This window comes from Cylas formicarius, unplaced genomic scaffold, assembly GCF_029955315.1.
Source record: "Cylas formicarius isolate icCylForm1 unplaced genomic scaffold, icCylForm1.1 PGA_scaffold_5__7_contigs__length_24384050, whole genome shotgun sequence".
Classification (NCBI taxonomy): Eukaryota; Metazoa; Arthropoda; class Insecta; order Coleoptera; family Brentidae; genus Cylas; species Cylas formicarius.
The window spans coordinates 19,698,494-19,725,141 of record NW_026844341.1 but is presented as its reverse complement, the minus strand read 5'-3'; the positions used below and the strand labels follow the sequence as shown (position 1 = coordinate 19,725,141).

At 36.8% G+C, this 26,648-nt stretch overlaps 1 protein-coding gene across 10 annotated transcripts in view; it reads left to right on the top strand.

The window, feature by feature from the left end:
* Positions 1-26,648, top strand: part of LOC132702309 (Kv channel-interacting protein 1-like) — a 121,786-nt gene that overhangs the window by 40,042 nt on the left and 55,096 nt on the right. The window lies entirely within an intron of this gene.

The following is a 26,648-nucleotide window of genomic DNA, read 5'->3' as shown; positions in this document are numbered from 1 at the left end:
ATATTGTTTAAACAATATAAATATTTATTTGCCCCCTTCAAGACGTTTCTGATTTTCAATAATATAATAGAATAAAACAAAAAAAAAATCATCAAAATCCAAACTGTTCTTGAGGACTTCCGACGCTACTACATCACCAAAATAGAAATGCCTGGTCCGCTTCAAACACCCCGTATAAAAATAGAAAAAGTTTCCGAGGGTACCATAAAAAGCGTACATGCTGGGAATAGCGTTTCCGCTCTCGTTACCACGTCTGACCTACATAATCCTCCCGATAATTTTCTTAGCCTCAAACGGGCCCTTTTATCTTGAAATAAATGCCGCCATTGTCTTCGCACACGAAGTGGACGACGTCGGCAAAACAAAGAACGCGAGACGATTGCTCTCGTGGCGTTTACCTCTTTTGTTTGACCCACATTCTCTTTTGTTATTCAAAAATTTATAAATCGAGCGCGAGTCTCGCTTATCGAAACGGTTTTCCGGGTCGAAAAACGCGAAAATTAATGGATGCGATTCGTCAAAAATTAAGATAGCGTCGACGCGTCGACGAAAATCCGGCCGAAAATCGCCGGAAACGACGTCACACAAAACGACCCGGATAAATCACCTCTATTATTGCTAAGAAGTTGATATATAAGTCCGGTCATTAGTTTCACTAGTCCCCCAAAATAACACCGGCGAAACACACTTTAGAAGAACGATTTTAGACGCTCCACCACCAAAATTAAAAAGTTTTCTCCGGAGATTTCTGTGGCCGGTATACGCCGTATTTACACAATTTATTACGGAACCCCGGGCATGAAATAAAAACGGGCAAATTGTATGGAAATGACGCTTGGTCTCGGTTTTTCTCTTTTTACGTCTCTTTTAGGCATCGATTTTCGATTTCCGAGACAATAAAACCGGAACGTGGATGGAGAACTTTGATATATATAAGAGCGATTATCGTGCATCAACGTAATGGTTTTGTTTTGCCGAAATAACTTCGGATATACGGATACGCAACGTTTATTATACAGGGAGATGTGACAATTTTTTTTCAAACATGCAGTGTTGCCGCTTCAATATAAACGTGACAACATCTTGCTTAGTTTAAATGGCATTGAGAAACAAAGTCTTATACCATGACCATAAATATAGTGATTTTACAACCGACCCCGTGATTAACTTCTCCTACTGTTTATTACTCCAAAACCACAGTCCTTTATAGAACACCCTGCCGAGCAGACCCTTACCCGTAACCATTCCAGGACCGTCCATTTTTGCAGAGCAATTCTTGAAACATCTACATACAAAAAATACTACAAATTAAGAATTTATTATGTTCTATTTCATTACATTTCTACATAGTATCATTATTAATAACAACAAAAAAATGAAAGGAGGTAACTTTCAAGGTCATAGCCTCATATCATTGTGACTTTGTGCCTTAAACCCGTTTAGTATTATCCTGGAAACTAGTGAATACAGTAAGTGGTAAGGCGTGTTGAGGCTTTATGGTTTCAGTGCTGATCGACTTTCGTGAAGCAATTTGCTTGCTCTAGAAGGTAAATACAATTATTTGGAAGTAAAACAAAAGATAAATGTAGATTCGTTAGGTTCCATCAAGTACTCAAAACGCATCTCTTTTGTTCTGCCAGGCTAAAAGCAATTAACTTCTGGATAATACCAGCTGCTGCGTATAGCCTTATAGTAGTCAAATGAAGCAGTTACAAATATTCGAAATGTAGAAGGATATACAAGAACTTCGATAAACAAAATTCATCAGTTAACAGGTTATACCTACCGTAAAGTACAAGATGTCGGGCACTTAGAAAGCTACAAAAGACGCATAGCAATGAATGTGGAAATATTTTTACTTGCCTCAAATTGAAGATAAAGATCCACCTGAAAAGGAACATAAAAAATTATGGAAAGGTGGAAAAAAGCAAAATGAAAAGATATATGGAGATAAACGGCCCTCACGCAGGCAACAGGTAACTGTAGGCCATGTCAAGAACTAGGTTCCTGGAGACCACCAGAAAAGGCATGACGACGTTGCAGGAAGTATATGAAAATAACAAGACAAAAATATTATCACAGACACAGTAATGATAAACAACATCCGGGGAATAATGGATATTATACAATTCCAAATGATGGCAACTGCCTCAATGCGTTTCAATAATATAGTATGCTATGTATAATGAACACAGTAATAATGGTATACTTCTACCAAAAATATAGTGCTTTTACAACCGACCCCCTGATTAACTTGGCCTACTGTTTATTACTCCAAATATAGAATATAGAATTACAGAACACCCTGCCGAGCAGACCCTTGCCCGCAACCATTCCAGGACCGTCCTTTTTCGCTGAGCAAATCTTAAAACATCTACATAAAAAAAATTGCACAAAGTAACAATTTATTACGTTCTATTTCATTACATTTCTACATAGTATCATTATTAATATACAAAATATTAAATATGATAATAAAGAATAAGTCGTTACTATCGATGCTGTCGTCACCAAGTTCTCGATAAATATTTTCCTCTTTTAGAACTCGTTTTTCACAGTTAGACCAACTTTGTACTGATTTGTTAACTACCTTTTGCCAAATTACGTTTATGATACTATCACTAGATTTTGATGAAACGTTATTTCTTCTAAAATGCGCTTTTAACTTGGTCCTAATCATCTCAATCGGTTTAAATATAGAATGAGACGGGAGTAATCTCAAGAATGCATGTCCGTTTTGTTTAAAGAAGTATTTGGAACTTTTCTAATTTGAGTTGAATGATACGAGGCATTATCCAATACAATAACAGTATTTGGTGGTACTTTTGGCAACAGTGTATTTTCAACAGTCCTCAAATATTTCCGCGGTCATGTTTTCATGGTAATCCACACTTGAATCCATGACGTTTTTGGCATAAGGCATGTTCCGCCGAACCATTTTTATATCTAGCATGAAGAATTATTATGCGTTTCTCATGTCTGGTACTCACTTGCTACTATTATCACACCATCCTTTTTTACTATGTCGTGAATATCGAACCACGTTTGGTTTAAATACTCTATTGGACTACTTTGCTCTCGAAAATTTTCTATGGTATTTAAATAATCCACCATCCATTGCGAGATTCTTTGGGGGACCATTAGTACGTGATATTAATTAATTATTTGGAACTGTAGTCACAATAATGAACACAGTAATAATGGTATACTTCGACCAAAAATATAGTGCTTTTACAACCGACCCCGTGATTAATCTTGCCTAGAGTTTATTTCTCCAAAACCGCGGCCCCTTAATGAACACCCTGCCGAGTAGACCCTTTCAGAACCGTCCTAGGAATTTATCTGCCTGCACTAACAAGCGGGATATAAGTATGTTTTCAATATATTTCGCGGAGTAATTCTTGAAACGTGCACATAAAAAAATTAGTACAAAGTAACAATTTATTATTTCATTACATCGCATTACATACAAATATAATAATAATAAAGTATCAGTCGCTTAAAAAATCGTCACTATCGCTACTGCCGTCACCAAGTCCTCGAAAAATATTTTCTTCTCTTGTTACTCGTTTTGCACAGTTAGACCAGCTTTGTACTGATATTTTAGCTACGTCTTGCCGAATTACGTTTATTGTACTCAGACCAAATCATCTCTATTGGGTTAATTAAGATTTCATGTCCGTTTTGTTGTGCTATAGTCTTAAAAAAAACTGTTATTTACAAATCGAAGAACCATGTAGAAGACATAAAAATACAAGAAGAAGAATATGGTTAATCGACATGCACACCACACAAAAATTGTTATTTTCAAACTTATCTGTAAGATAATTTTTACAGCACTTCTGGATTCCTCCTGCGTCGGTTGTTGCTGAGTTTTGCTAACGTTTCGCCAATCACCCTATTACCTTCATACGACTAAGACAAATAAACTCATCATATGTTGCCGAACACCAGCATGAAACCAGACATAAAATTTTATTCACTAAAATTAAAATTCTTGCATATAAACAACCTAACAATCTTAACCGCGGTCTTTATCTGTCACCAATATGGGAATCAGTCATCCGAGATGGTGTTTATGCCCCTCATTTAGCTCCGCCCCCTCAAACAATATATCAGCAGGTACAGACTAAAATGCGAGGCAGTTTCAGTCAAGCTCTGAAGAAGACAACAGGATGATTGGCGAAACGTCAGCGAGTTCGACTCAGCAAAAGCCGACGCAGGAGGAATCCAGTAGTTTTGTAAAAAGTATTACAGTAGCCTTCGAAAAATTTACCTGTTAGATAAATAGAGTACAGGTATTTACCCTTACCTTTTGAGCTATCCAGTGAAAACAGCCTTGCAGGATCAGGCACATAAATACGTACTTAAAAAATTCTAGTTTCTACAAATATCCGTTACGGTCCATCTCAGGGAAGACCTACTTAATGCTTCTTTTGGGATGAGTTTTACCACGATCCTGCGAAGGTAAAATACTTAAAAAGTCAAAGCAATAAATACCATTATCGACATAAAAAATGAACTTTTGCAGACAGTTCTTGGAATGGCTCAGGAATTAATTCCTGGCATTAAAAAATATATCAAACATGCTGTAAAAATAAGATTTTGTACTTGAGGTCTGGAAACACGGTTTATTGAGTTTTTTAAATGGCACACCCTGTATATTCTTTCATTTTCGAATTCCAGAAAACTAACTAGTTTTGTTTAAATTAATTTTCATTATTGAAACTTGCTTAAAAAATTAGGTATATAGGAAAACCTGAGCAAAATCTACTTTCTGTCGTGAGTAGAATGTAAAAATGAAATGTTGTCGTGTTCATATAGAAGCGGCAACACTGCATACTTGAAAATATTTCAGAGCAGTAAAGCACCTCCTCCTTGCACCTCAAAACTGTAATTGTAATGGAGTATTAGAATGTTATCGATTTCTTAACAACAACAAAAACTACTTGACGGTTCCTCAGATAATTGACTATAAAAATAAATTTGCATAAAGATGACGACTTAATAAGTCTAACCTAAATAACACCTCTCATTTACAAAGTCCATTATTCTCGTTGGTTGAGGTAAACGCCGACCCGCCATAGTCTATTAAAATTTACGGATAAAGTTACAACTTGTTATCAAATTAATAGACACAGCGGAACATTCATATGCATGAGCAAGCTGTCGGTAAACTAGCTACAGCGCCTAGCGCACTATATATCCATTATCGTGGCAATACAGGGAAGAGACGAGCCTGTTTCATCAAGCTTCGAATTTACACTTCCGGTTTTGTGCCTCCCAACTTGCTCTACTGTTTACAATACAAAAACAAATTTAATATTGCGGTAAAGCAATGGTCATCGTCTTAAACGATTCGTGTTCTTGTTACTCTCGAAAAATCGATGAAATCGAATTTTTAGAAAGTATACGCGCTTGCCAACTAAACCATGTCTGTTTTCCGTTATCTGTTCTCTGTTCTCCGTTGCTCAGTAGACACGGCATTAATTGGCCGAACGGTTTAAGCAACAGCGTTCAGATTTTTCTCATTTTAAAAAGTCCACAAGACACATAAGTCAATAGTTCACATAGCGGCGTCCATCTTTTTTTAGATTTTCCAGTGATTTTTGAACATTGCATTTGCAGAGTATCGAGAAAAAAATAATTTCTCCAAAACGGTACGTACGATCGAAAAAATTCTTTAGCCAAACGACGCGTAAACTCCGGGCCAAAAAACCCTATTCTTGATGATTTTTTGAAAATGCACAGAGTGCGTCGGTAATTTGCAAAAAACTTATAATGATAATTCACTAGAAGGCTTTGATTCTGTTGTGACAGCTAAAACTTTTGTATTTAAAATTTTCACGTATTGTACAGGGTGTTCGGGATGATATGTGCGATATTCAAAAACGTCATAGGTGACTCAAATATATAGCTATCGACTTCAAATCATGGAATTAAAGGTCTATCTGATATCATCAAATATTAAAAAAATATATTTTTTTTTTAAATTATTTTGGCTTACAGAAAAACATGATTTTCTCAAAAACTATTCAACCTAACGGCAAAATTTTAGAACCAGGAAACGCGGGAGATCCTTGGCTATGATTTTCATTTTGGTCAAAATCTAAATTTAAATGTAAATCAAAATTCGTAAAAAATATGTCTAATCGGTTCACACACTGGCCGATTCAAGAGCTACAATTTGCTCGAGATATTTGAAAAAATCCATATGAAAATTAATATACCCCGGGCTCAGTTTAGATGCGATGACGTCATTGACTATTACTGCGGACTGCATAGTTTCAGAAAGAAATTATTTTGTCGAAAATAATTTGCTCTATCGGAAAAATTCTTGGACCAGGAAACGTAGGAGATCCAGGGCTATAACCTCTATTTCCGGCATTTTTTCGATTATGTACAGGGTGTGTCGGTTATGGGCAAAAAATCAAAAACACCCTGAAAATTGCCGTTTTCGTGGGTAAAGTATTTGCCGTTAATGAAAACCTGTAAAAAAAGCGATAACTTGGTTTAAACTGTATCGGGAGAGTTTTAGGTTTTGTCTAACATACACGGTGCGCGAGATATTTTAAAAAATATCATTGCAAATACCTATTATTTGCACAAATGACTACATTTATCAAAGTTTGCCGTAACTTTGAAGTTCGGAGATACATAAGGGACGCTTTATACATGGTGTATCTACACTAAAATTACATCGATTTTGCGAAAGTTCCATAGTGGTCCGCAGGAGCACGATAGAAAAACAATGGGCTACGAACTTGCGCCGCCCACCGTCGACTTTTCGAAAGCAATCTTGTATTGTTTCGTCGAGCTGACGTCATTTAGGTTAGACTGGGCATTATCCGAATTTAAGTGCGTTCAAAGAAAGGCTCAGGACATGGGTTACTCCTTGCCTAATTACCGGTCGTTTTTAAGTACAGCACTTTAAACGCTGATGGAACTTTAATCTAGTACAGCGTCGCGTTGGAATTTTACTGCGCAAGGGACTGCGCGAAAGCTGGCAACTATGAGATTGATTTGATTTTCTTTCTGAGGTAGCATTCGAATACTCCATTCAGATTACGACGGCGTCGTCAATAACCATTGTCCGCAATTTCTATGCACCCGTCTCCGTCTCATTTTTAGAGGCTATTTTTTTCAAGTTTGGCAATTTGTGTTTTCAAAACAAACCATTTTCCGCACGTGGGTCAATCAAAACAATATGAAAACAAAAATTTTATTATGAAAGTGCAATTTCTCGTCTCTTGTATTCTGCATGTACATTATTTTCAAAGTATGAAAAATGTTGTTCGATTAATATTCAAACGGCAACTACGAAAATGTTCCAGCCAGTTGTTTTGTTTTCATTTGGATCAACCCACGAACATAAAAGCAAAATTCCGATTCGTCGTTCTCTCCCATTGACTTCATTGCGAAATTTTCAATTTCGGTTTGGCAATTACTCAGCGATACACCGCTTTAAAACAACCCTTCATCACTTTTGCGCATCGCAATCAACAGAAACGGGAGCAACCCCCGACAGCCAGCGAAACAGTTTGTTTATCCAATCGAGTTTTTCATGTCTCCACAGTGATGTATGGGGTATAGGAAAAGAGGAGGAATACGGGGATGCGCAAAATCTATCTAGCGACTTGTTCAGGTAAAAACTATCAAAAACAAAGCTTCTGAAAATAAAATAATATTTACACGTTCAGATAAAGGGGAGACAGTCATAGCTATCGATCTCCCAGAATATATTCCAAATACCAACAATTTTCTTAAACCAGAACTCTTCCAATGAATCAAACACGATTCTACGGAGTTATATCAAAGACAAGTCAAAGAAGTAATTACTAACTCCACACTATTTAGTGACAAATACAAGTATGAACAATTATGAATCCACAACCGCCGAAATTATATTCTTTAGTTAAATTACATAAAGAAGATATACCCATTAGACAAGTCGTGTCTTTATGTAACAGCCCCAGCAGTTAAACTCTCAACAAAACTAGTAAACATTTTAAGTTCCACACAGATTTTAAACCAAAATTTGCAATAACATTTTTTTGAATTAATCAACGAAATCAGAATCCCTTCTAACGCAACACTATTATCGTTTGATGTACAAAACTTATTTCCCATTATTCCATCTATGGATGTGATATATTTAGTAGACTCGGAAACAGGGTAACCCATTGGTTAAACAAGATTTATTAGATTGCGTAATAGTATCTTTAGACTGAAATTATTTTGAATTTAATCGACAGATTTACATCCCTAAGGAAGGTTTGATTATGGGAAACCCACTTCGTCTTTTGCTAGTCGAGATTTTTATGGATAATTCGGAAAAAGATCTTAATTTCAAAGAATAGCGAAAAACTCTATACTATGCTCTTACCTCTGTCTAATTACCTAAATTGTGGCTAGGTATATCTTGCCACGTATACTTTAGTTTAATGCGATATAAAAAATCTCTCCTGTGAAGCAGTTAAAACAAAAATAAGATGTATGCATCCAATTTAGAGCGCAGAACTAAATTATTTTCTCGCTCTTTTTTGTTTCTTATTACCATTATTAAAACCTCCTGTAAATGCTATTTTAAAAAATTCCATTGACAACCCTGGTTAATAAAAAATAAATACAAGTTATATCACCCGAGAAACTTTTCTTGTATGTACCGTGTGTTCAATTTATCTTGACGACATTTTAATTTGCCGTACCTTTTTAGTTTATAGAGATATCAAGGTAAACAAAAAACTAAAATGTAGGGTTCTTAATTTTAGATATATACGCCTACATCATATTTTTTATGGAACACCCTGTATATTAGATATGTTTTTAAAAGAATATCTTATTTCGAATACAATGACGTCCACTCGTCTCTCACAAATCGGCAAAAACAGCAAATTCTTATATAATTTCAAAGAGTGCCGTGACTGACTGCAACAACAATAATTCTGTACAAATTAAAGTAGATCAAAAACACTAAAACTGTCAAGACGCACTAAAGTGATAATATCTTTAACTATTCTAAATACTGCTGTGTGTAACCAAAGTCCGGGTTGTTGGCTGACCAATTCATTGTTCCGCCGTTCCCCATCCAACGCCTGGGACATTCCATGTTAAGAACATTTTTAACTTGGATTATGCACATTGTGAGGAGGGCCACCGCCTTGCTGTCATATAATCAGCGCTGATATATTTAGGGGTAAATCTACTATATATTGTTCTATTTGGTGCTCTAAGAGTTGAAAATAAAGATCTCCACTTAACTTTTGATCTATAAATTTTGGACCAAAGTATGCCCATCTGACACCACACCTTACATTAATTGATTGGTCCCCTGGGTTTTTGTTTCGTGTATTTGTCTAGGACTATTTAAAGACCAATATCGCGTAGTTTCATTTCATCAGTCCATAAAATGTTTACAAAAAATTATTATTCTCATTATTGCTATTTAAAAAATCCAAACGAAACTGCATTGTCCCTTGACATTCTTCTGCACTTAGTTTTTGATAGTGGATTGATCCCCGAGAAATACCTGTCTCTTCATATTCTATAGTAAAAGAGGAAACTGGATGTGATTCATATAATCCTAATATGTTTGCCTTATTTTCTTCATTCCGGCATACCTTTTTAGTATTTAATATGTTACTATTTTCTGCAAGCTTCTTTGCCAGCCTTCGCCAAACATAAACATATTTCTATTTGTCAATCAGGGCACACTTTGATATTATATAATAATTTCCAATTTTTGCCAAAAACAAGTGGACTAAAATATTAAGTGTAATCGGAATAAGATATTCTATTAAACACATATATAATATACAGGGTGTTTCATTTAAACAATATGATATAGGCTTGTATGTCAGAAAATTGTTAGTGTTTTGTTTTATACGTCAATGGGAAAAGAACCTACTTTTTTTTTCTTGTTGACCTTGATATCCCTAAAAAACAAAAAAATTACCGTCAATTAAAATGCTATCAAGATAACTTGAAAGTACTGTACAAGTAAATTAAACGCGACCGTCTAAAAAATTCTTTGTGACACCCCCGTACGTAAATCTACTTACACAAAAAAAAAATAAAAACGGCAAGCATTTTCAATTTCGGGCGAAATCGACGCTAATAAATTTCGAGCTAAAACATGTAGAGCGCTGAGGGTTGATGGTAAACCAATCCCAGCGTCGAACGACGGGGGTTTCAATTAAATCGAAACTATTAAAATTAATGATTGAATGAAAGTATTATTTATTGGTCGGTTCTATTTGTTGTTGCGCTGCAAATTTGTTTAGCTTTGCGATATTGACGCGTTCGACGGGGTGGCGGGGGTGCGAAATTATTTTAATTATACTTGGAACATTTTCACCCTGGCGAATTAAAATACTGGAGGTTGCGATTCATAGGAACGCAGCCGATTAAATATTCCGAACGTTGTTCACGACGATGCGATTATTGATCAGGTCCCATCTAACCCTGAGCTAAATAATTAATGCCCTTTATAGGCGTTAATTTTTAATGATTTAGTTAAAGATTAAACTTAACGCTAAATTCTATTTCTGTCGACGTTTAGATTTGTTTGTCAAAATTGAAATAATATCGTAAAGTTCAAATACGTATCTCTGTACGAGGGTCTAATTTGCGTCCACCTACTTCTGCCGTCTCGCCAGTTGTCGATTCCCATAGTGCCCAGGTTAATTATGTTGTCTCTCCATCTGAGCATCGGTATCCCCAACGGCCTTGCTCCTATATCTGGTCGCTTTGAGAACTTGGTTATACATTCGCTTTGGTCGAGTTCTTGTATATACCAATCACTTCAAAAACCTTTATCATATCTGCTAATGCAGTATGATTTTTATAGACATGTTTTCATTAAGTAATGTAGAAAACTGAGTGTATAAAACTCTCCTAAGCCATAGGCTTGTTTAATTTTAAATGCACAGGCCGATTGCACATAAGTCAAGTCAATTTAGATACAGTCAAAACTCTATATAGCGAAATTGAAGGTACTGCTTTTTTTTCTTTATAAAGGCACTTAAAAAATAACAATACGCATATGTGTAATATTTAATTATTTTATATACATATTTTAACATCTACTTAGGAACATTTGGTGCTCTTCTTTAGCCTTTCTTGCTTGTTATAATATGGCTTCCTCTGTCAAGTCGGCTGTTGTAGGCAAATCCTGATCTATCATCGTAAAATCTTGGAACTTCTCAGTTGTAAGCGTAATTGTTGTTTGAAACTGCTTTATCCACTCGCTTAGTGGCTGATAATCTTCCAAGTCCTGTTCGCATTCTGTCTCGGTAAGAAGTCCTGCATGACGATAGGAGTGTTGAATTGTTTCTGCTGTCACCTCTTTGCAAGCTTTACTAATATTAATGGAAAATTTTGTCTTCGGACTCGATCATTTCCATTAAAATATTTTTCCTGTATCGACTCTTAAGAATTTTTATTACGCTCTGGTCCATCGGCTATAATACACTTGTTGTTTCGGCTGGAAAAAATGCCAATTCAATATTCAGAAGACGCTATTGCTGCTGTAGAACGTAGCATTGAGGAAGACCCGAATAAGTCCATCCGCCATCGAGCACAGGAATTGGATCTGTGTCCATCCACTTTATGGAAGATGTTGCGAAAGGATCTTGGTTTACATGCTTACAAAATCCAACTCGTGCAAGAATTGAAGCCAAATGATCATCAAGTAAGGCTTAGATTCGTCGAACAGCGATGAAGCGCACTTCTGGTTGAATGGCTACATCAACAAACAAAACTGCCGCATTTGGAACTAAGCTAATCCTCAAGTGTATGCCGAAACACCGTTACATCCAGAAAAACTGACTGTTTGGTACGCTTTATGGGCTGGTGGAATCATTGGTCCGTACTTCTTCAAAAACGATGATGGCCAGAACGTTACAGTCAATGGTGATCGGTATAGAGCTTTGATTACTAACTCTTTCATTCCTGAATTGAATAACCATGATGTCCAGGAGATGTGGTTTCAACAAGACGGCGCAACATGTCATACAGCTCGTGCCACAATCGATTTATTGAAAGACACGTTTGGTGGCCGCCTAATTTCACGTTTTGGACCTGTGAATTGGCCTCCAAGATATTGTGATTTAACACCGCTAGACTACTTTCTGTGGGGGTATGTATGTATGTTTGTGGTCTATGCGGATATGCCACAAACGCTTGACCATTTGGAAGACAACATTCGCCGTGCCGATATACGGCCACAAATGTTGGAAAAGGTAATCGAAAATTGGACGTCCAGATTGGACTACATCCGTGCCAGCCGTGGCGGTCATATGCCAGAATTCATATTTAAAATGTAATGCCACAAGATTATCTTTCGGATAAATAAAATTCATGTCAATCGAATAATCCATCGTTGTTTTATTGCAACCTAAAGTTCTATACATCGAAAAAAAACACCCCCTTACATACCGATAAAGGCATTAACATAATCGCTTATTACGAGAAAAACACTTGGACGGCCAGGTTCTCCGTAATGAGGTTATTAGGGTAATGAATTCTGAGAAGGTAAGAGACTCTATTAATTAGAAGTCGGCCTACATTCCTTACTTTGTGGCCCTTTTTGTTTTGGTATAGAGATTGAGAAATTCGTCATACAGAGTGGATTAATACATAGGAGACCTAATAGTACAACAAATTTTGTTCGTTATACAGAGTTTCGCTATTCACTGCACTTAGCTTCATATGTCTTTTCTTAGACAAACGCCAAAGATCAAACTCAGAGGCAAATTCGGAAGTTTCGGTAACAAAGCTTCGTGTAGAAGTTATACCACTAAGTAACCTATTAAGTTTTCCGGATCCAAGCACAACCACGTTTCTTATTAATTTCCGTGCGATTTCAGGCTATGAGGCAGCGATTTTTAGATATTTTTATCAGTGCGGTCATACGACAGTCACTTTATTTCGCAAACACTGTAAACCGCCGTTTTGGTTTACCGACTTTAGTTAATCTGTAATAATGCAGGCGGGGGTTGCGAATTTTAATACATAATGCATCTTGCGGCACACACATGCGTCGTACCACTCGTAAATTTTCTAAGCACCTTCTCTTAAATTGCGTTGCCGCTTAGACATCTGCATAATTAAATTTACCTTTCGAGTCGTGGTGCACCGTTAATAACGATACGAAACCGTTAATGCTGAGCTCCGACGAGCCTTTAGCGTATTGTTTAAACATTCCAATTCCCAAACGTAACGAAAATACAGTCGTGAGGTAATAAAAATGTTTACGCGAAATTACGAATGCCATTTGAGTGTAAAACAAACAGACTGTTGTTTTTTTTTTCTTGCATTGGAATGAAATTTCCTCTGTTCTTACATCTACTAAGCATTTTTCTTTCTATAGGAATGGAAAAGATCCTGAGGGTCAAACAATCACAGTCACACTGGTCAGCAATGAAACCCTCCTTCAAATAATTATAATAATAGCTTTATTGCTCAACAGAAAACAATCCATTTACAGAACAATGTATAATAACAAAAAAAAAGAAATAGTATGCAATATTCGTCTGAAATCGTGTGGCCCACCTTCATGGTTGTGCGAATTGCTTCGTTTGGGACTCTTTCAGTTCTTGACCTTCCTGCCGCTCTTCTCCAAAAGTCCATCTCTGTTGCCTCCAGCGTTCTCATGGTTCTTTCTTTTAGTGGCCAGACTTCACTGCTGTATGTGACTATGCTTTTAATGATCGTATTGTATGTTAGGTGTTTGTTTCGTCTCGTGATTTTTTGGTCCCACAAGAAGGTGTTCAGCATAGTAATGGCATTTCTTCCTTGATTATTTCGTTCTTTGATGGCGTATTCTAACGTCCCACTGCTGGATATGTACATTCTCAGGTATTTGTAGGTTTCGCAGCTTTTGATAGCCTGACCATCCTTTAAGAGGAGGTCGCGTTCTGCTCCACCGATACACATATACTTTGTCTTTGGTAAGTTTATTTCCAACCCCCATTTCTTGTATTCTTCGATTAGTTTTCGCATCATGTATTCTACATCATCGTAGTCTTGCGCGCCATTATGACTTGGTCATCTGCGAAGCTTAGGGTGTATATATTTGCATTGTTAAGGGGAATGCCCATATTTCTGCATTTTTGCTTCTATATCCTTAACGCCTGTTCAAGATATATCTTGAACAGGGTGGGGGATACAGAACACCCTTGTTTGAGTCCCTTGTTGGGTGTAAATCCATTGGATATATATATATATATATATATATATATATATATATATATATATATATATATATATATATATATATATATATATATATATATATATATATATATATATATATGATGACACTATATTCCGGGATATCATCCGTTCGCTCGTTGAACTCCGACTGGAATCCTGCAAATCTTGCATCCGACTGGAATCCTGCAGACGTTTCGCCAAAATCTCACTTGGCATCTTCAATGCTCGCGCTCCGAAAACACTTCGAACACGGAGCGCGAGCATTGAAGATGCCAAGTGAGATTTTGGCGAAACGTCTGCAGGATTCCAGTCGGATGCAAGATTTGCAGGATTCCAGTCGGAGTTCAACGAGCGAACGGATGATATCCCGGAATATAGTGTCATCACATTTTTCCATCCGTGAATCAATACGTGAGAATATATATATATATATATATATATATATATATATATATATATATATATATATATATATATATATATATATATATATATATATATATATATATATATATATATATATATATATTAGGATGCAATACGTCACTTAAAATTCACTTTTTGGACTCCCATGCAGATGAGAATGTTGAGCGGTCATCAGGATATTATGAAAATTGAAAGACGCTACAATAGGAAACAGGAAAACTACAAAGCAACTTGTATTTTATCACCATAATAAGATAAATCTACTGATGTTATTATAACTTGTAAGAGTAAAATTAGCATTTTCCGCTGTAAAACTTAGACCGTAATTTTTTTTTCTAATTATTGTTACTTTAATAATATGACCTCCCACCATCTCATATCAAGCATTGCAGTTTCACACTGTCTGGACCACTTTATATTATCTTTAAAAACGGGAACTTTTCCAACTTACTGAAAATCATTAGCCCTATCCTAAAATACGGCGATAACTCGCAAGTCAACAATTGTAGGCCCATCAGTATCATCAGTTGTATTCCTAAAGTTTAGTCTGCTACTATTTATCTGCTGGCCTGAAAGGTTCCTTCATCGACCAACAATTTGGATTTCTACTCCATAGTTTTTTCTCCTGGAATCGTTGGAGGAGGGGTCTCACGTTCATGTCATTTACACCGACTTTTCAAAGGCAAAAAAATGCGAAACATTGGAACCCAAGGAAAACTTTTGGAATGGTTAACATCGTACCTTAGTGAAGGAGTGCAGATTGTGTGCGTCCAGAGCATCCAACCTACCGAAATAAAACTGCCTTCTGGTGTTCCGCAAGTATCACACCTGGGACCTTTACTAATCAATATCTATGTGAATGATATTACCTCATGTTTTCGTCACGCATTTTTCCTACTATTATTATTATGCTGGTGACTGTATAAAACTCCAATCGGATTTAGATCACCTATCGTGTCTCCCCCCCCTCTTACAGAGTTCCATCGTACTATGGGCAGAGTTCTTTTCTTACTAGGTCAGCTGCACTAGCGAATCGCTTTTCGGACCAACTTGACTGCTTCCAGAGTGCAAGAATATTTAAGACAGAACTTAAAAAATGTAATAGCACTGTATAACTTTGTGGTGGTGCCTTACTGTTATATGTGTCGTGTCGACTAACAGTACTAATATTAATATTTTGAAAAACCAATGATGGTCATATCAGGATAACGTCGCCATCTATCTATTTCATTATGTTTTATTTTTGTTTTATTTTATTTTATTTTGTTGTTTACTATTTTGTTTATGTGAATCCTAATTTATATTGGCCGGTTGGCCCGTTGATAAAGAATAAATAAATAAATAAATAATATCGTTTTTTAATTAAAATTTAGAGCACAAAATATGATGAAATCATGCACAAAAGAAATAAGGAGAAAAAAATAGCAGACCAGTGTCATTATCACAAGATCAAAAACAACAAATTAATTTGGTATCACTTCACTTTGAAAACAACTCTGATTCCACAGATATCCAGAAATAACTCTTCCGATCAGTAGATCGTATGTAGGTTCTTATAACATTTGTGCTTAGTTCAAAGTAAACTACGCCCAACACACCATTCGATGATGGGCCAACACCTACGTCGGACGGAGCTATTTCCGGATAAATACACCGCGTATACGAATTTTTACTCGTGACTTAAGAATTCCTTAACGTTTTTGTTTTCCACCGAAGAACATCATCATGTTCGTGTCCTTGGATAGAAATAAAATATCTGGAATGACAACAACCAAAAGCGTAAGGATGACTGGGGAGCAACCTTTAATTTTCCTTCACCACCTGGGCCACAGTGGGGTCGGTTTAACCTGGAGTGTCGTTTGTGCAACCCGCTCTGCTGTAATGGCGTTCCCGTGTAAGTTTAGATTGAAATACCGCACGCTTTGCATATAGGGCAAAGGGAAACCCTAATCCACCTCTGTCGTAGGCGTACTTAAGGTCGGCTGTCTGACGCCAGTTTTGAAGTACGCGTCATCGTCAGAAATTTCACCGGACGTGTCCTCAAACTTTGGCTAGAAGGAACCAACGTTTCCGGACGGGGTTAAAAATAACGTAGGGAAAACGCGTGGTTGAAAATAACGGGTCTAAATATAGAGCAACCTTGGTCGATACGTATGCAGGAGTGCGTCGGATTGAATTTTAAAATGGATCGATTGGAAACAAAATGGAGCCTACTGAGTGTTAAAACGTATTTGGGATTGGAATATCTAGTGGAAAACCTACGCTAACTGCTTGGCAGTCTGCCTAGGTTATATTTACTTAAGTTTTATTCAAAAGGGGATTATTTGCACAATCGGGTGCAAGGTTAACATCGTTATTTTATTTTTTTTTAATTTATTTTCAACACCGAGCGGTTAACCCGTTGATGCTGATGAATAACATTTACAATGTTTAATGCACTGTGTATACAAATTAGATAAAAAAATAATACTTGTTAAAAGAAAGCATAATATATGTATATAGTGTATCTTCAATGATATCACTTAAACGAAAAAAATTTTTACGAAAGAGAAAAAGGAAGAAAAAAGAGATTGTAGTGAGTATCTACTCTCATTAAATGGTGCAATTCTCTGTCAATTTGTTTTTGAAAGAATTAGTACTTGTTGCGGACACTACGTCTGGGAGTTCCAGGTACACAACACTCTTTTGCAGAGGAAGTTTTTTCTCTGCAGTTTGGCAGTCTTTTCTTTGGTTAATTTTTTGGAGTCACGTCGTAGATGGATATTCGGGTCGTTTTGAAAGATGTTCAGTTCACAAGTTTTGTTTTACTTCTTTGAACGGCCTCGAACATTTCAATGTCTTTAATAAAGTAGGGATCCAATATTGTGTGACCATATTCTAATTTTGGACGCATCAAAGACTTATAAAGTTCGAAGTTATCAAAATTCCAAGATCTTTTTGTTGTTCTGAATGTTGTAAGCTCTTTTTATTGAGGGTATAATGATACTGAGTGAGTTCTGATTGTTCTAATACTCAAAACATTGCATTTCTCTTCGTTTAGCTTCGCGTTCCTTTTTTTATCTCTCTGAAGGTCATCATAGTTTTCAGTAGGATTCGCCTAGAGATTTGTATCATCTGCAAACAGCGTGACTGAAGTTTTGATGTTTCCACTTATGCTTACATGAATTAGAAAAAGCAACGGCTCAAGAACTGATCCCTGCGGAACACCACTAAGCACCTTATGCCTATTTGACAAGCTGCCATTTACTAGTACTTGATAATAACGATCTTTCAGAAATTACGCAATTAAACATAGTAGATTTCCTCTAACCCCGTAGTGTTCGAGCTTTGTCAAAAGTGTTTCCGAAATCTAAATAAATTACATCGACTTGTCGATTTTTATCGTAGCCTTTCGTCCAGTCATTTAAGCATTTTGTTAAGTTCGCGATAATTGATCTCCGAGATAATATTGATACCCTAATATAGTATGATTGTTAAAAAAAAAGAAAGGCGTTTACTTCATCTACTATAATTTTCTCCATACATTTACATGAATAACATGTTAAGCTAATTGGCCTGTAATTGCTTTCTATGTGCTTATCGCCCTAACAACTTTTCGATTGAAAAATGAAATCACGCACTTATTTTTATACCAAAAAGTGCTGTCGTAATGAATTATTTTTTTATTTCACATAAATTACATAACAAAATATCAAAAACGTACCGAATTTGCTGACAAATAAATATTCGGACGCATTTAAATCTTTTACTTTAAATCGAACATTAATAAGAAGTAACATCACGTTTCGCGGCAATAACAGCAAAGTCTTGCAATATACGCGGATGAAAGTGTTCCAAATTTCGGTGATTTTTGCCTTTAATGCTGGAACTGTACGCTGAGGATTGTTACGCAAAGTCTTTTTCATCCGATGCCATAAAGTTTCAAGAATATTCTAGTCGGGGCTTGATGGCCACGATAAAACTTTCATATTATGGTCCCCAAACCACTTTTGTTGTTTTCGTAGTATGACAGGATGCACCGTCTTGTTGAAATATAAAATTTTCATTTCCAAAAGTTCGTTCTATTGATGGAATCAAACTTCTTGATAAAATTTGTTGGTATTTTCCTGCATTTACAGTACCATCAATGAACTCGTAGTTGCCAACCCCTTTACCATATCATAACACCCTGAGGAAATTTTACCGTGCGCTTTAGACAATCTTTGTGAAAGGCTTCTGATTTTGTACGAATCACCCTTTTTCGAAAATCGCCTACACACACATCAAATTTTGATTCGTCGCTGAAGATAACGTTACTCCACGTTTTCCGTTGCCCAATCCAAACGATTTTTATTCTGAATAGACGTTAATAATGGTTTTTTCTTTGCCTAACTTATAAAAACTCAAACCAGACTTATGCATCCATTGTCTACAACATTCCCTGGAGACATTTAAGTTTACCTCGGCATTCCATTGGGCTTGAATTTGTCGTAAGACGCTTCGTCTGCTAGTTTTAGAATTGTTGACCAGAATACGACGATCTCTTTCAGTGTCTTTAAGGAGTCGGCCTGAACTTTTACCACGAATGCTAACACTAGCTGTCTCTCCATACTTTGTTATAATATCACCGACTGTTGATTGCGATAACGCGTCATTTTCTTATCAACTATTACAAAAACTTGAAAAGATACAACCCGAAATGACATCTCATTTATCTAAGCACACCACATTTTACCATCAACGCATGGGTAGCATTGATTTTTTGATCAATAAACATTCGTGTCCGAATAATTATTTGTCATCAAATTTGGTATGTTTCCGTTAATTTGCTATGTGATTCATGCGAAATAGAAAATAATTCATTACGATAGCACTTTCTGTGCTATATATATATATATATATATATATATATATATATATATATATATATATATATATATATATATATATATATATATATATATATATATATATATATATATATATATATATATATATATATATATATATATATATATATATATATATATATATATATATATATATATATATATATATATATATATATATATATATATATATATATATATATATATATATATATATATATATATATATATATATATATATATATATTGTATTGTACATATTGTATATACATTATATACATTGAAAATTTGAAAACAAATCACAAAAAACAATATAGAAAATATAAAACAATTTTTTTTCTCATTCCGCTGACGAAGTTACAAAACTCCGGCTACATTCCGATCTCTGAAGTGTTCACTACTACAGCGAAGTATATTTCGGTGTCAGCTGAGTTCCAGGAACTCCATAATAGATGTTTCGTCCCCCCAAGAGAACGTGGCCTGTTAAAAACTCGAACTCTACGGAGCAACTTAATTCATTACTTATTTCCGTCGCTAGACCTACTGCAAGACTGAATAACATCGACGACAAGCAAATAAACTGCAAAATTCCAGGTCCGATGTAATTGGAAATATTTTTTTATACCGGCACGAGTTCCAGCCGGGCTCGAATCGAATTCGCTCGTAATTGGTAGAGGCGAGTATTTTTTAAATTGCCCGGCTTATCGCCACGCGATTTTTTAATTGATTCCTTTCGTTTGCTCCCGTTGACCTTAAGTCCACGGAGATTCGGCGACCCAATTTGAAAAAAAAAAATCTGTTTGGCATTGCCTTGCTGAAAGAATTGGATTGAATTGAATCTGCTAGTTGCTGTAACGCGTTATTACTGTTCTGTCTGAAAACTGTAGGTGACCTAATTCAATATGTTATGACACTCCAAACCATAACGCCTCTAATAAGAGCAGCCTCACCCTTAGATCCTGTCCAAACTTTTCAAACTTCTTATTAATTACTTACTACAACTATTATATTTCTACGACGTGTAAGAATCGGATCTCTCACTGGTTAATTTAGAGGGACGCATTGTTTTTCTATCGTACTCCTGCGGACCACTATGGAACTTTCGCATAATCGATATAATTTTATTGTTATTAAGCCAAACTTTAAAGTTCCGACAAACTTCGGTAAATATGAAAAATTGTACAAGTTATAGCGATTTCCTATGATATTTTTCCAAGTATCTCGCGCACCCTGTATAATAGAATAATTATATATATATATGTATATATATATATATATATATATATATATATATATATATATATATATATATATATATATATATATATATATATATATATATATATATATATATGGGTGCGAATGGTTTTCTATCGATAATTTTATACGGACTGAAGTTTTATAAGCGTTTCGTCAACGTATTAGTCTTCTTCGGGCTGCAACGTCATTCACTTCTTCCGGGCGACTAAGCGAAACATGGCATACGTTCGAGGCCACCCTTTACCACCCATACATGTTAAAAAGAAACATCAGCATACATAGTACGTATTAAATAAATATGCAAATTAAACATTTTGAAGCGACGTACTCTTCGCAAGCGTAAGATATTCAGGTCATTTTGGAACAATTCCCGGTTCTGCACTCACTCGCCCCACGGCGCGGAAAATAAAACTCTGACTAAAAGCAACCCAGGACGGAACATTATGCGGGGACATGCGAGGAATGGAGACAGGGCTCTAAATTAATGCTATTTACTTCACAGTTTTTCACGGCGATATATTACGCGGACAGAGAGATCACTATCGGTTTGGAGGGGAAGGGCGGAGGGGTCGTATTGAGGAGACGGGGTCGATTTTGTTTTGTTTGCCGCATTATTTATCGGCGGGATTTAAATTTCAAAGTGTCGCGACGAACATTTGGGCCGGAAACAAGCGAATTGAGTGACATACCGCGTCGGTCTTATTTTACCCAATGGCGGTCGATTTAAGGGTCGCCCACAGGCGTAGATATAAAAAAAACATTAAATGGGAATTCTAAAAGTTTAAACACGCTTTATTTTTTCGCAATGGGGCGTGCAGCAATGAAGCTTGTCTCACAGTGGAACCGCGAATAATAAAAACCCATCCGAATTTGTAATCTTGCGTGGGAAAGCGTAGAGTTGCCACAGTGACTGCGATAAAAAGGTAGAAACAACTAGATGCTTGATGTCATTTCTAATTATTACTTGTTCGAATGAGCATATAACGTTGTAATAAATACAAATTAACAAAGTAAGTATCCTTGGACCAGAAATATAGTGTCTACTTTTTATTACTCCAAAACCGCAGCCCCTTATAGAAGACCCTGTCGAGCAGACCCTTACCCGTAACTATTCCAGGAACTCGTAGGAATTTATCTACCTACACTAACAACCGGGATATACGTAAGTTTTCAATCTTTTTCGCCGAACAATTCTTGGAACATCTACATAAAAAATTAGTACACAGTAAAATTGTATTACATTCTATTTCATTACATTTCTACATAGTCTCATTATTAATATACAACATATTAAATATAATAATAATAATAATAATAAAATATCAGTCACTTAAAAAACAGTCACCATCGCTTCTGTCGTCAATTTTATTAAAATTGTTTGGAACTGAAAATCCATTTTCTTCAGAAAAGTACGCAAGGACTCTTTGGCACAACTAATGTTTACAGTTGACTTCGGAACTTTGATTATGTCACTTGTTTTTATTGCTACTCCCCTTTCTGTAAATTGTTAACGTTTAAAACAATTTGTTTAACATCCGAAGATAAATGGATCCGTTTTTTTATTTGCCGAGGTATTTCGTCTTCTAAATTGTCATTAAGTTCAAGCACAAACTCCACTTCGTCTTCAAATTCTGCGTTGTTTCACTTGTCTTCTTCTAAGGGAACATCTGCTTCATTCCACGATCTCCACATTTTAAAGTGTTGAAAAACAGGAACTTTCAAAAAATATTTACTTCTACGGTTCTAATACCTTTATTTGCCGCGAATATAATCTATAGTCTTAAAGAGACTGTTATTGTTTACAAATCGAAGAACACAAGACAAAAATTATTATTTTCGAACTTACCTGTGAGATAAATAGAGTATAGGTACTTACCCGTGCCCTTTGAACTATCCAGTGAAAACAGCATCGCAGAGTCAAAGCTCAAGAATTAGGTACATAAATATGTACTTACTGGAAAGGATCACAATACTTCCGTAATATATACGAACATATTGCAATTTAGATTCAACTCTTAAATTCGATAGATACCACCTGATGTTAAAATAAACGCCTCTACTTATTCGCAAATTTGAAACGGTATATTTACGTTACGGTCCATCTCAGGGAAGACCTACTTAATGCAGAATAAACATCTGTTGGGACGGGTTTCACCCCCGTCCTGCGATGAAAGATCATTAGACACTATTTCGAAGAAGTGCTAGCTATTGTGGTGTGGTGTGTTCAAAAGATTTTTTTTGTTATGTTGGTACACATGTCTCTAAAAAGTCATAACTGGTGACGAATCAGGGGTATTTGGTATTGGTATTGGTATTAAAGGGGGGCGCCCTCGCGGGCGTCCAAGCACTTAGGTCACCAGATGGGCCCGTTGTGCCCCCAGGCCGCTCTAGAGGGCGTCCAGAATGCCGCCCCTCCTGTAGAAGGTCAGCAACTCCTTTAGCCCAATACCGTGCACCGAGTCCGGATCGATCAGGGCCGTTCCGAAGACTCCCAATCTTGCCCATGTCAATGCAGGGCACTCGGTGAGCAGACGATACGGGGTCCCCTCCCCTTCCATGCACCACCTACACTCCGGGTCGTCTCCAATGCCTAGCAAGCAGAGATGCCTCCTAAGCCTGCAATGTCCTATGTAGGTCCCTGTTAGTGCTCTACACTCCCTTCTGGTCAGTCTAAGCAGCTCCCTGGTCCGAGGAAGGGCGGGCCCATCCATCATAAGACGAATCAGGGGTATATGGTTATGACGTCGAAAGCAAATCCCAGTCGTCCCAGCACGTCAAGTTGGATCAAATGTCAAGATTTTGCTAACTGATTACTATGGCGAAGTACAAGTGCAACAAGTGCTGTAAACGGCATTTGACGCGAGTGTTTAATAAAGCAGTGAGTTAAACAGTTTACCGACGATCGTTAGTTTTTGGGTATATTTTTGCAAAACAACACGAATGCATTCGTGGACATGATCGTCAGAATTGACAAACGTCAAAATTCAAAACGTGGGAAATATCTCCGAAAACATGCGACGGCTCCGGAAATGTCCGAAGTGGCTCGCATTCATGGGAAACGAAACTGACATGATAAAGTGACGCTTCCCTCACGCTAGATCTGTGGGTAATTAGGTATTTTACAGACGGGAGTAGAGAAAAAGTATTACCTGGAAGCAATGCAAAGAAAAGGTCCGTAATTGTCGGAAAACAATTCATGCATTTTTTGCTCACTCATAATTGCTTGTGTCTAACTTTTTGGCTAAAAAAAATAACAATCATGCCTCAGCCACGATATTTACCGGATGCGGCCCCCTGCGACATTTTCCTGTACCAAAAACTCACGTAACTCATGAAAGGAAACAGGTTTGGAACGATGAAAGAGATAAAGAAAAAATTCAAAGCTATACCAGAAAGTGCTTCGAGGATTGGAAGAAACGTTGGCACAAGTGTATTATATCTGTGGTAGGATTACTTTGAAGGGGACAACATTAATTTTGATAAATATATAAATACTTTTTGATAAAACTTAAAAGTCACCTTACTTTTGGAACACACCTCGTAGAGTGTTATTGAGGCGGTGTCAAAAATTTGGAGATGATAATACTCCGGCATGCCTACTAAAGATTCGTCAATCGTCAAACTGCACTGTGGGGAGCTGTTGCTGAGCGCGCTGATTGCCCGAAGTCCTCCGTAGAGGAAAATTAGGTTATTTCTAGGGCACGAAGACAAAGCCTCGCAAAGCGTACAAATTCGGGCCGCGTCATCGAGGCTAGTTGCGCGTCGACTGGTAAAAGCTGCAAACTTGGTTACATAAATTGACTAGTTAGCGGTTTAACTGGCCCAGCCATACGATAAACTGGATCGAGATAATTTGACATCAGCTCAAAAAAAGGTTCGTGTTGATTAGTCGAAGGAAATGTTAAAAAAATACGATCGAGATGATTCCAAACATGTCTGTGATATCGTGACAGGTGATGAATCATGGAACTATGCAAATGAACCTGAAAGGGTCTTTCAGAATGCGACAAAGCTCACAAAAGTGCAACACACGTTGCAACTGTTTCCTTGGGTGAAAGGTAAAACAGTCAATTCTGAATGGTACACAACCATTTTTTGCCGAAAGACTTCGAAGAAATTAGACGAATCACTCTCCACGACGACAGTGAAAACAAAGAATTTTTTGAGCATTAAAAACGTTGGTTTGATGAGCCATCCACCATATAATTCTGATTTAGCACCTGATGATTCCTTTTTATTCCCACACATTAAGAATAAATTAGGCGGTCAATGATTTTTTACACCAGAAGAAGGGATCGATGCGTTTAAAAAGCATGTTTTGTAGGTGCCCGACTCAATGTGGGAAAAGCGCTTTGATGATGGGTTTTATCGAATGCGAAACTGTATTGATCATCAAGGTGAATATTTTGAGAAACAATAAAGTCAAATTTGTTGTTAGCTTATAGCTTTTTATTGAAAATCCCGAAATATGTAACAAATTTACAAAATTGTGTAAAAAAAAATTGCCGTGGTTTCGAGAAAAAATATGCTAATCTGTCTTGAAATAGGCTTGGAGTCAAAATATTTCGATATCGATTTTACTGTTGTATAACGTCTATAGCTTAGCTGGAACATCGAATTGTGCTCGCCCCATAGATCACGCCTAACGAGTTGTAAACAATGCAAATCACGTAGAATATGAACTGTCGCGGGGGGGGGGGGGGGTTATTATTTGAACGTTCGCTCGAATCTAATAAATTCATCCTGCTGGTGACATTTCCCGCAGGAAAATCGAATAGGTGCGCGGAATACAATTAAATCAGAAACTGCCGGAAAATTCCCGCCGGCATCCTCGAAACTTGAACCGGCGACGGACGACCTCAGAACCATGAAAATTTACTCGTCGGGGCTCAATTTAAAAGCCCCGGCGTCTCCATATCAATATCGTCGCGACGTCCGCCGTACTGAATCCGGCCCCCGACGTTTTGACACGACCATTAATCATCATCATCAGGTCTTGCACGACTTTAAAGCTTCCCGGCTAGTTATTGCAAGACTTCCGGCAACTTTAGGATTTGAGGGGGGCTGACGTGGACATTGTGCTTTTGGGAACCCCCCCTGCCCCCCTCCCCCCTATAGCGGACGACAGGACACGCGGTATTTTTGTGCCCGAAAAGTGGCAAAAGCGCGCTTTTAGCGGGTCAATCGGGCGTGAAAATCTTCCGACTAGAAAAGATTGATGACGACGCAGGCGGAAAACTGTTTTTTTTTTTCAAACTTTGAGCCCGCTTTACGTTCGGGTGTTTTGCTTTGCGGTTTTTAAAAATGCCAGCCCGCTCCTACTTGTTATAAATGACCCCAAACGTATTACAAACAACTTTTCTATTCAAAACTCAATTCCAATAAACGCGCTCTCATTTTTATTTTGTTATGAACCCTCTGTGAATACAATATTTATTATAGTATTAATTATGATTTTTTAATATTCAATTGGTACTTCCCTGGTCTACGAAATTTAATAATTACAAAGTATAATGTCTTTTATTGGAAATAATGTCGAAATAATGGCAGCAGACTTTTTGCCCAACCCTTCATAATCTACGTACGAGGTGTGTTCAAAAAGTAAGGTAACTTTTAAGTTTTCTCAAAATCAATGTTATCAAGTAATCCCCTCCCCAGATGTAATACACTTGTGCCTATTTTTTTTCCAACCTCGAAGCACTTCTGGTATATCCTTGAGTTCCAAATCTCTTTCGTTTCATGGGTCTCTGGTGTTGTGTTTTTTTTTTGTCCAAAAAGTTAGGCACAAGCAACAATGAGTGAGCAGGTGCTTTTTCGTTTTCCCACAATGCCGTACGTTTTCTTTCTTTGCTTCTCGCAAACGGCCTATCACTGCAA